Here is an 11,166-nt window from a genome sequence, read left to right on the forward strand (position 1 = left end):
TCAAGAAGGTGATTTGGTGCTCCAGCTTATCCAGGATCAAACTGATATGCACAAGCTATCCCCACCTCGGGAAGGGCCCTTTGTGGTCAGCAAGAATCTGAACAATGGGTCATACTACCTTATCGATGTTCGAGACCAAAAGGACTCACGCACATCGGAGGAGGAGACCCGCCGGCCGTGGAATATTGCCCATCTTCGGCCTTATTACACCTGAGCCACCGGCTCTTGTGATGTACATATTTTTGAAAATGTATATATTTGATGAATATAATAAAGCCGGCATGCCTGATAATTCAGGGCCTCTAATGTTTTACTTCTTTGAAATTGAGTCTTTATTATCATCTTACTTAAAGAGGCTTGACGCCCAAATTACAGGGACCAAAGGTAGTTGGATGGACAACACAACTCAAACATAGGTACCCGCTGAGCATAGCTCAGAAATATATCACTTGGGGGCTTCTTGTTCAAAGAACACAACTGAAATTACCCTCTTGATAGGCATGGATGCTAGGTGTATTCACCAAAAATCCGGGTTATCTGACCTGTATCCAAGGTGCTCTTTGACCAGATAATCCTGGATGACCCACCCTCTGCTTAACAAGTCAATCTTTTAAAGAGACCCTGAACTTGTTAAGGGTTAAGACATTGATTGAGTCATGAAAGAGCCGGACTACAGAATGCAAGGAGAAGCTCAGGCTGATAAGCTGCCTTCTTTGAAATTTGGTTAAACCGACCTGTTTTGCACGATGCTATTCCAACCCCGCCATACTCTTGATAAGTTAAGATTTTAAAGACCCTGAACTTATCCAGGTGAAAATGTCGATTGGGTCATGTGAAAGCCGGCTCACAGAAAGCGCGGATACTCCAACAGCTATCATGTTAGTTTCATTGAAGAAGAAAATTTTGGCTTGGCGGCCTGTAAAAGCCTCGTATTTTTTGGATTTCTTTTCCATTCTGGATTTATATCACTTCCTTTTTCTTACCGTATGGTTGTTACAAGCTGGGCCAAGCAGCCTTGTCTATGTCTCATATTTGAGCATTGTTGGGTTTTTTAACCCAGCCTGGCTGTGGATTATAAGTCGCCAGGAAACGATCATCATATGCTTTGAGCTTTCTGCTCAAGTTTAGGGATATTACCCATTGACGCATGCGGTGTTATAAACTTGTAGTGTACATGTATGGAACAAAACTATGTTTCTATGGGCTATTGCCTTTACACATGACTTATGATAAGTCGGCGGGAGGAACAAATATCAAAGGTAAGATATTTATTTTATTGCATAAGGTTTTTTATAAACCGGCCCTGATATGGGTTGATTAGTCCTTAGTGGTTATATATATATGGGTGTTATGACCCGTCTTGGGGTAAACTGCTAGGGCACTTGTTCTCTGTTTATACGGGAAAAATGATAAGTCAGATCGGCATAGTTGATCATACTATTAAGCATAAGGGATGGATTTCCCAATGATGAATTAGTAGTATTATGCAAAGAAAAACATGCACGATGGCACGACAGATCAGTGTTTCACTAGCCTATTACATGGCTCAGCAAGGCCCAAATGGATAAAGTGTTTTTCAAAGTTCCGGAAAAGTGCAAGTCAAGAACCGCCCTGCTGATCAGTTCTCCTGGCCCTAGCGGTTTGAAGCTTCCGGGTCATCCCGCGCCAGTTCTTCTTCTTCATCCACCGTCTAGAAGTCAGGTGATGACCAATCGATACTAGTCAAAGCTTGAAATTCAGCATCTTCATCAATAAGTTCAGACAGATCAATGTCCGGGCGAAGGTATGCTTACGGATTGGAGGGATAAGATCTGCAACTTTATAAGCCGGCGTGGGCATCTTTTGATTTTCTGCGGTATAAGCCGTCGAGTATTTGGACAGATTCATTTCTTCAGCAAGTAGACTCGCCAGAGGACGCACCGCTTTTACACAGGCAGCAAAGTCTTTCTTGTAAAAAGCAGACCCGTATTCTTTGAAACCGGGGCAGCCTGTGGCTAGCTCAGCCGGGTTTAATTCCGACTGCCACACCTTAGCCCGGCTTAAAGCCGTAAGGGCATCGACTCTAGCAGCGGACCGCTTATTCCCTTCAATTCGGGCTGGTAAAACAGAGAGACTGCTTAGCACATGGCTGAGAAGAGACGGTGTCTGCTTGCTTGGGGAGATGGCAGCGATAGTGCGTTGAGCTCCAGTATACAGTTGCTCCACCAAGGTGTAAACCGCCTTGAGCTTTATTAAAGTTTCTTTCCCAAGGTTGCTACTCCTGGGGCCTGCATGGGAGTTATGATTGAGTTAATAGGCAATTCATAATTCAAGAAGTAAAAATTCTTGAGATGTAACATAGTCTTACCAAAGATGGCAAAGGTCATTTGATTGACATGCTGTTGTAAACTGGTGAAATTGGTAGTGACCTCTTCCAATGAGGCCTCAACTTTCTCAGCCCTTTTGATTAAAGCGGCCTTTTCTTCAGCCCAGGCGATTTTCTCAGTGTTAAAATCTGTTTTGAGCTTCTCAGTTTCATCCAAGCTAAATTTTAACTTGGCGTCAGCCTTCCGGGCCTCAGCTTCTTGTGCTTCAAGCCGGGATTTCAAGTCAGTCGGCTGGGATTGAAATTGACTGGAAGCCTCCTGAGACAAGTCAAAGCAAGTGTGATGAGTTATGTTATAATATATATTTTTAAGTCCCAAGCCCTTTGCAAGCAATAGCACTTGGCACTTGGGGGCTAATGGGTGTAGAAAGTTTCTTCATAAAGTTATCTATCTTTTTAAGTCCCAAGTCCTTTGCAAGCAATAGCACTTGGCACTTGGGGGCTAATGGATGCCAAGTTCAATTTATGAAGCAGTAACCCCGGTTTATCATCCGGCTGGTAAGGCTAAATTTACATGGATTTTTTATCAGTTGATAAGTCCCGGCTAAACTTAATAGTGTAAGACGGCCCTTGGGGGCTACAAGATTTGACTCACAACACTAAAGATATCTAACAAGTCTACAATATATTTTATCCTATCATATCCAGTAGACTTGGGGGCTACAGGAATGTATCTCATATGAGAGCATGAATTAAATACCTCATATTTCTGATGCATGTGCTTGACCATGTCAATCTCTAGGTCTCAGCTGCTGTGTACTTGGTTCAAAAAGCCAGAGAAGATTTCACTACAACTCAGATGAGAGTAGTTTGCCATGTCAAATTTGACCTTGCGCCATTCAACCATCTCTTCCTTGGCAGAATGCTTTGCCAGAGCTACAGGATTTCCTGGTTCTTGGAAACCAGAGCCAATGATCACAACTTCCTCAATATCCGGCTTAAGAGGTCTAGTTGGGCTGGATGGTTTAGCAATCTCCGGCTCAGGAACCACGGGATCAACAGAGGTGCCACGGTTTTCTGGTGGCGGGTCATCAGCAGGATTATCCGGTTGTTGTACAGAGGTCTCTGAGATTGGTGCCTGCTTCTCCGGCTAACGAGGTTTGGGGTCTTCGGAGGGCTTGTTGGTCCTGGCCTTCTTGCTAGGCTTTGCTTTCCCACTACACAAAGATTAAGAAAGTCAGTATGAGCTTAAAGATGTCGAAAGAGACACAAGTTTAAGTTGATACCCAGGGGCGGTTTTGAAAGGGGGAAGTTGAGTTTGTGATGAGTCGCCAGACAAAGAGTGAGAGACCCCCTGGAAAGTTAAGCCGGAGGCATGAAGTGTTGACTGGGTAAATACACAGGTTAAAGTAAACAAGTGTTGGGCTTTTACCTCATTTCGCCGTTTGCGTGGAGCTGGTGTGTTGGGTAAACTGGAGGAAAGTTCTCCACCTCCACTGTTCCGGGTTTGGCGCCGACTCTCATATTGTTATTGCTTCAAAATAAAGTTGGGATCCATGTGAGCTAAAGGGTTAGAAAACCTTACTTTCCGGATCACGCATCGGATTTCTGTCTTGGCAAAGGCTCTGAGTCGGAGGAAATAATTGTTACCTCGACATCAACTGCCTGGCTGCTCTCAGCATCGTCCTGATAGTAATCACTATCAATAAGGTCAATGAAAAAGGAGACAAGGGAATCAAGATCTCCCTCCGACTCTTCAGAATCATCCACGTTAAACGCCTCAGCAACAGTGGACGTCTTTTTGCTTCTCTTCATTGCTCTATTCTTGGATCTGGTCTTCTTGGTGGCTTTTTCATCATATCTCTTGTCCTAGAAAGTGGACCCAGCTTGAAAGGGTTTATGATAGTCAGACTGTTCAGGTTTATGAGTGGCAAATCAACAGGAATGTAAGCTGGAATAGCATACCTCTGGTGCAGGGTTAAGGACGCAGAATGGATTCAGACCCACTCTACTACAGTTTTCCAATGACTCATTGAGAAGAGTCTTGGTCATTTCATTGATAGCTTTATCAGTCAGGCGCTTGGAGTTGTAGCGAAGCGGGTCTTTGGTGTCACCAGTGTATAAGAACATTAAGCCGGGTCGGCGGCTTAACATTATGATTCTCCAGGCTACCCAACACCAAACCAGGTCGATTCTGGTTAGTCCATTGCCCAGTAAAGCCCTAACCTTGGAAAATGTGGGCATCAGCTTGGCCTGTTCAGCAGTGCCGAGTCGACTAGGAAGGGGATGCTTTGGGCTGAGCCGTTGATCACGGAAGCCAGGCAAAGGATTCTCATCAGCCGGAGAAGTGTCCTTGCAGTAAAACCAGGTTTGTTTCGAGTCTTTGGGATGACTTGGGAGTGAAGCATAAGGAAAAATAACGTCTCTGCGATGCTGAATTGAAATTCCTCCGAGTTCTTGACTGGGGCCGTCAGTAAACTCATTCTGGCTGATCATATAAAAATATTCTCTGAAAAGATCGACACTAGGTTCTTCCTGAAGGTATACTTCACAGAAGACCTAGAAGTTGCAGATGTTGGAAATGGAATTGGGCCCGATATCTTGAGGGTGAAGTTGCATGAAGTGTAGGACATCACGGAAGAATTTTGACCCGGGCGGTGAGAAGCCCCGGTTCATGTGATCTATGAAAACAATAACTTCGTCGGCTTGCGGCTGAGGTTTGGCTTCTTCCGGGTTAGGAGCACGCCAATGAATGACATCCTTGGCCGGCAAAAAAACAATCTTCACATAGTCTTCAAGCATAGCTTCGGTGACGATGTAGGGGACCCAATCACAAGAGGTGACTGTTTTGGTCATGATTGAATGCAAGGCCTATAGTAGAGTGAATAAAAATTAAACCGACAGGTATATAGCAAGCTACATGTGGTGGTCTCAAGCTGCAATGCAAGGATAAATTATGAAGAATCAGTTTAGACAAAGTTAGTTTGGTTCAAATTGAAAGATGGCCGGGTTATGAACCTAAGCAGATAATGGCGGCTTACCCGGGGCCTAATGTAATATGGAGGATCATGGTTTATGTTGTAAGCCGCCATGGCGGTTTCAGGTTTAAATCTATCAGCTGAAAGATTCTGCTAAGGGGCAGACAAACAGGTTTTGCAAGCTGGTTATAAATTAAGATCTGTGATAGCTCAGGAAAATCAGTGAAAATAAAGCCAAAGGTGGCGGTAGTGGAAAAACCTAGATGCGCCAGTATGATTCTTTGCAAGGGTGATACTACTTTAATAGCAAAAATGGTGACAAAATTACTTCCGCACAAGACCTATAGCCTATTCAGATTAGAAACTACAAAGAACTAAAGAGGATGAGGAAGAACAGTAAGAACACCGATGAGCAGTGGAAACCCTAAAAAGAGATCCGAGGAAGAAGAGGGAGGCGCGCTTACAGGTGATGAGGATCGGCAGAGGCACACTGGAACTATCTGGTCCGGTTAGGGTGATGCGGCGGCCGGAGTTGGTGCAGCAGCTGGAGGTCACGACAGCGGAGCACGAGCACCTGAGCGGCTGAGAAGAGGAGGAAGACGAAGAAGGAAGCAGGGGGAAAGAATGAGGGAGACCCTCATACCTATTTATAAGGGAGGCGAGCATAAGGCATGCACGGGAATCGAGGAGACCAAAATTGTCGCATGGCTATAGAAACGCCTCAATTCTCGGGATGTTTATTAAGATAAGGATCAGTTAAGATGCTTCGAGCCTAGGGCACGGTTAAGGTAAAATGACGTCATGGCGATTTAAGAGGATTCCAAGAGCTGACGTCATGGCGGGTTACAACAGGTGGTGCAGGTTTATAGTTCAAGAGGTGAAGATTGATATGAACAACTTGAAATCAACATGGGGCCTAATGTTGGGGATATATCTAGTAGGTATGAACCACCCAGGAGGGGTCGGGTCATACAACTAGTGATAACCCATGAAGAGGGCGGGTCATGAGAAGCCCTCTGACGGCCCAAGACCCAAAGACGACTTAGGACCTAGAAGGATGAACCTCCATAAGGATAAACTTGTATGATAAGGCAGGCGTAGTTGATCACCAAGTTGGACACGTAGTCTATGAGCCGGCTGGGACTCTGTAAGCCGCCAGGCGTTAACTTGTGTATATAAAGGGACGACCCGGCAGCGAGTTAGGGCAAGAAAGAAGAGATCGAAAGCTAGGTCAAGCAGAATCGCTCCCTGGTAATCGAGACATAAGCAATACCACCTCAAACTGGATTAGGCCTTTACCTTCACCGCAAGGGTCCGAACAAGTATAAACTCTTGTGTCCTTTGTCCCGTTTAATCCCTTTAAGCTAACCTAGTTGCGATGGCTCCACGACTAAGTCCTCACACTAGGACATCTGTCGTGATAATTCCACAACAGTTACTGCTACAAAATCACTGCTATCACTGTTACCATTGCGGTTGCTACTGCTGCTATCATCAAAACTATTATATTACTGTGCTACTAATCACTTTGCTGCAGATAATTAATCTCCAGGTGTGGTTAAATTGACAACTCAGCTGCTAATACCTTCAAATATTTTTTGGCTCCCCTTGTGTCGAATCTATAAATTTGGGTTGAATACTCTACCCTCAAAAACTGTTGCGATCCCCTATACTTGTGGCTTATCAAGACCTTTTTCCGGTGCTGTTGCCGGGGAGCATAGCTATATTTGTTGAGTCACTTGGGATTAATATCATATTATAATTATGAAGAATCTGAAGGATGCTAAGACTAAGATTTTTCCCTCAAAGACGAGGGGAGGTAAGGAACTGCCATCTAGCTCCGCTTTAGATTCACCTTCTGTTATAAGTAAACTTGCAACACCACAACATGCTATTAATTCTGATATGTCGCAAGTTATTGATGATGCTACTTCTGCTATGGATTCTACTGATGATGATGCTAGTACCTTGCTTGATGATGATGTGCCATTAGGTGAATTTCTTGATGAACAAATTGCTTGAGTAAGACAGCATGATATTGTTGAATCTGATGATGAACTTAAAACTGAAAATCTTGAAACACCTACTAGAGCTAGTCCTCCTAGATATGAATTTCCAAAGGCACCAGAAGGTTATATTATGAGTGAGGAGGCAACTAGAGATATCCTTGCTTGTAAGGATAGAGATGATCTAGAGAAATTTTTATGCAAGTATCACTGGTATGCGTTGGTGCTATACAAACGGTTTTTAACCCCTTTCCGTGACGGCATTAGAACCGTCGCCAAGTGAGTGTGGGCGATAGGGGGGTCCTTCCCACACGACCCATAAACCGTCGGGGATAGGGAGCCTAGATGCTTATACAATACTCCTACTCGTTTGTGCTCGCATTGCCATCGCAGTCGGTATTCTGTGGTGCTATGTTTATGATGCGCGGCCCATAACAAATGGTTCACTATTATAGAACATGTATGGTAAGCATTCCCAAACCATATGCGATAACTAATTAAGAAGATTAGCTAATCGTCGTACGGGTGTCGGATAGGATTATGAAACGTCGGACCGTCATAACATTGTCGTACATGACTACTATCGCACACGCTATTCTGTGGTGCAACGTTTACGATGTGTACTTCATCAAAAATAGTTCATGGTTGTGAATCATGTACGATAAGGCAACTATCACAAACGTTTAGTTTTCCCGCACCGTTTGTGATATTGTGTGACATCGCACACTCTTTGCAAATGACAACTGTGTGCACGCTTGCACACGTTTCCTCTCTGTGAACCATCTCGGATTATGGTGTATATCGCAAATGTTTGTGTTTTACCAATGTGTGGCGTAACGACCTGGAGAGCATAATTTTGCTGTAATTTAATTGCTGCTATATCAAATTGTACCGGATTTGAATTTGAATTTGAATTTGAATGTACGCTATAGCTTTATTCATATCCATCAGGTTTAGACAACCAATGCATTATTTGATTCATAGGTATATATCAAGAATTACATAAGAACCAAATAAAGAATGATGAACCACAGTTGTATACTTGTACTATTAAAAATGGTAAAGAAAGAGGCGAAATACATTGTGGTTGCTAAACAAGGTGAAGCGAAATGCCCATAGTGTGCCCTCCTCCATGCAGAAGGCATGCTCGACTCTAGTCCAACCCCTTGTGATGGTCGACCGCCCATCCTTCACGGTCTTCATGAAAACATCTAGATAATCATCGTGTTCTAGTAGAAATAATTTAACCTTTGCATGCCCACCAATCATGTAGTTTGAGAGGTAATCTTGAGTAAACTGCTTTGGGAACCACTGCAAAGGAAAAAAGATTCCGACATTGTCATCTAACACAACTCATTATGGGCAGTAAAAAGAAGGTTGCAGAGTTCTCACTTACCATCCTGTAGTTCGCTGTTGTATTGGATAAAGTGTAAACAAATAGTTTAATTGCCATCCTTTGACCCATTTTACTAACAATCTTTATCATCTTCCTCACTTGATGCTGGTTCATCGATATCTCATTTCCCCATACGCAGAAAGGGTCGAAGTGCGGATCTTTACCAATGACATATGTACCTAAAAGCACCAAGTAAATATTAGAATCTAAACACCAATTGCACAATGATGTAGTACAACACTCTTATATAATATCTTATAACATCCAATATACTCACATATTAGATGAATTAACATCTTATATTATGAGCCGAAAGGAGTTTATTGCATTCTTACAAATTATCTGTTTAACTGCTGTCGTATCCATGCGTTAGAGTTAGTTTGAGCTAGTTTGGGCCCAAATAGCCCTAAAGTATATCTAAACATCAGGGCTAGTTTGAGCTAGGTTCATCTATAACCCACCCAAAATAACTATCCAACCCAAGAGGTGCTAATTGGAGCTAGTTCTCCTAGTGCATTTATTGTCAATCTAAGTATCTAACCCTGTCATCCAAACACCTCTTTGGATGGAGTTAGTTCAGGGTTAGTCATGAGCTAGAAACTAACTCTAACCTCTAGCTAAGTTGAGTATCCAAACAGGGTTGTGTTGTTGTTGTTGTTGCTGCTCTTCTACGTATATCTAGACATCATCAGAACATTAAGGTAGCACTCTTCCTTTTTGCTATGTAGCCTAGGAATGCATATGTAGACATTAAGTATAGTGCATGTTGATATGTAGCCTCATATATATTACATATGGCCCTAGTTAACCTAACGATAAATGGGTTACAGATATATTCAGTTAAAGTCTGATTCACCGATTAGTCCCTTATCAGCCCCCGGCCTGTATGGTACCAGCTACCGATATCCTGAACAGTGAGCATATATAAGCCATGGGATGAAACTAACCTCGATGGAAAACAACAGTCGTTCCCAGAATTGTCCTGTGTAGGTACATCGAGAAGCATGTTAAGCACAACAGGCTAAACATCAACTAAAATTATCCATGTCAGACAAAATAATCTCCAAAAGATAGCTTCAGTGTGCAGGTTTAAGCACGCTAGTAAAGCAAAACAAGTGGAAAAGTGTGTTAACTGCAACGGGCCTAACATTTAACAACAAGAAAACATAGTCATTGAAACTGGTATCGTGCCGGTCTAAGTACATTGGTTATTGTTAAATAAAAATGGAAAGGCGTGTTAACTACAAGATGCAGCAACCAAATGTAGTCATTCATAGTGGTATTGTTGAAACTGGTACTGATGAAATTGAACTGCACAGTTCATACTTGCACATATAGAACATCACGTTGTGAATAACTGGAATAAATAAGGCATACTACGAACAACCAAAGATAGCATTTGAAGTTGGACATATGCTAACTACAAACAACAAAACAATCAAAAAACTTTAAAAGAGGCATATGCTAGCTATAACAGGCTTAACAACAAGCAATTATATGCATTCCTATCGGTATTTTTAAAACTAGATTGATGAAATTTACTACATAGTAAATAATTGCACATATAGAGCATCACATTGTGAACAACTGAAATAAACAAGGCTTACTACAAACAACTAGATATAGCAATTAAAACTGGACATATTCTCACTACACTACAAAAGGGACTCGACAAAACAAATCATGGGTTTCCCCCTGTGAAGAGGCGCGACAAAACAAATCATGGGTTTCCTCACTTTTCATAGATGGGCTTGTTCCCGTGGGAAGAGCACAGACCCCGGATACGCTCCATGTTGTCGCAGATGGCCTCCTTCCCCTTTGAAGAGCACGGCTGTAGGGTGCCCTCCCTAATGTCGCAGACGGGCTCTTTCCCCTTGGAAGAGACAAAAAGGGTTCCCTCCTCGTGGTCGCCGTCGATGAGGTCTGACTTGGAAGCTGTGGATCCCAAGCCAACGTTGCATAACGTGTCCTTCAGAAATGACAAAAGGGGCTCGATGGCGATGTAGGATGGCAAATTCTTGACAGCGAGGCAGAGGAGATCAGCGGCGGGGCATGGATGAGATCAACGGCGATTGAACCCGAGGGGTTGGGGGTGGGCCACTTAATCTGTGACATAGCCCGCCTCAGGACGTCGATGTCGATGACCTAGATGCCGTAGTCGGCATCCGCGACATACTCGCATAGTCTAGCCCGTTGATTGAGTGTCTGCGAACAGTAATGGTCGTCAACTTCCTCGGCAACATCGGGCGAAGAAACCACAATACACCTCTTTTGGGCCAGTCGCTCCTCGAGCTCCACGGGAAGCGTAGCGGGGCTTAGGCTGCAACACTCTAGAGTGGGGTATGGGGATCGGGAAGGGGATGGGGATCTGTGGGAAAGGGGGCATTTGGCAGGCGTCATCTAAGAAACTCAGGGCGGCCTGGGTATGGAGATCGGTGGGTAAGCTGCATGGGCAAACCGGCAGATGTTGACAATGGAGAT

This window comes from Triticum dicoccoides, chromosome 6B (assembly GCF_002162155.2).
Source record: "Triticum dicoccoides isolate Atlit2015 ecotype Zavitan chromosome 6B, WEW_v2.0, whole genome shotgun sequence".
NCBI classification, from domain to species: Eukaryota; Viridiplantae; Streptophyta; class Magnoliopsida; order Poales; family Poaceae; genus Triticum; species Triticum dicoccoides.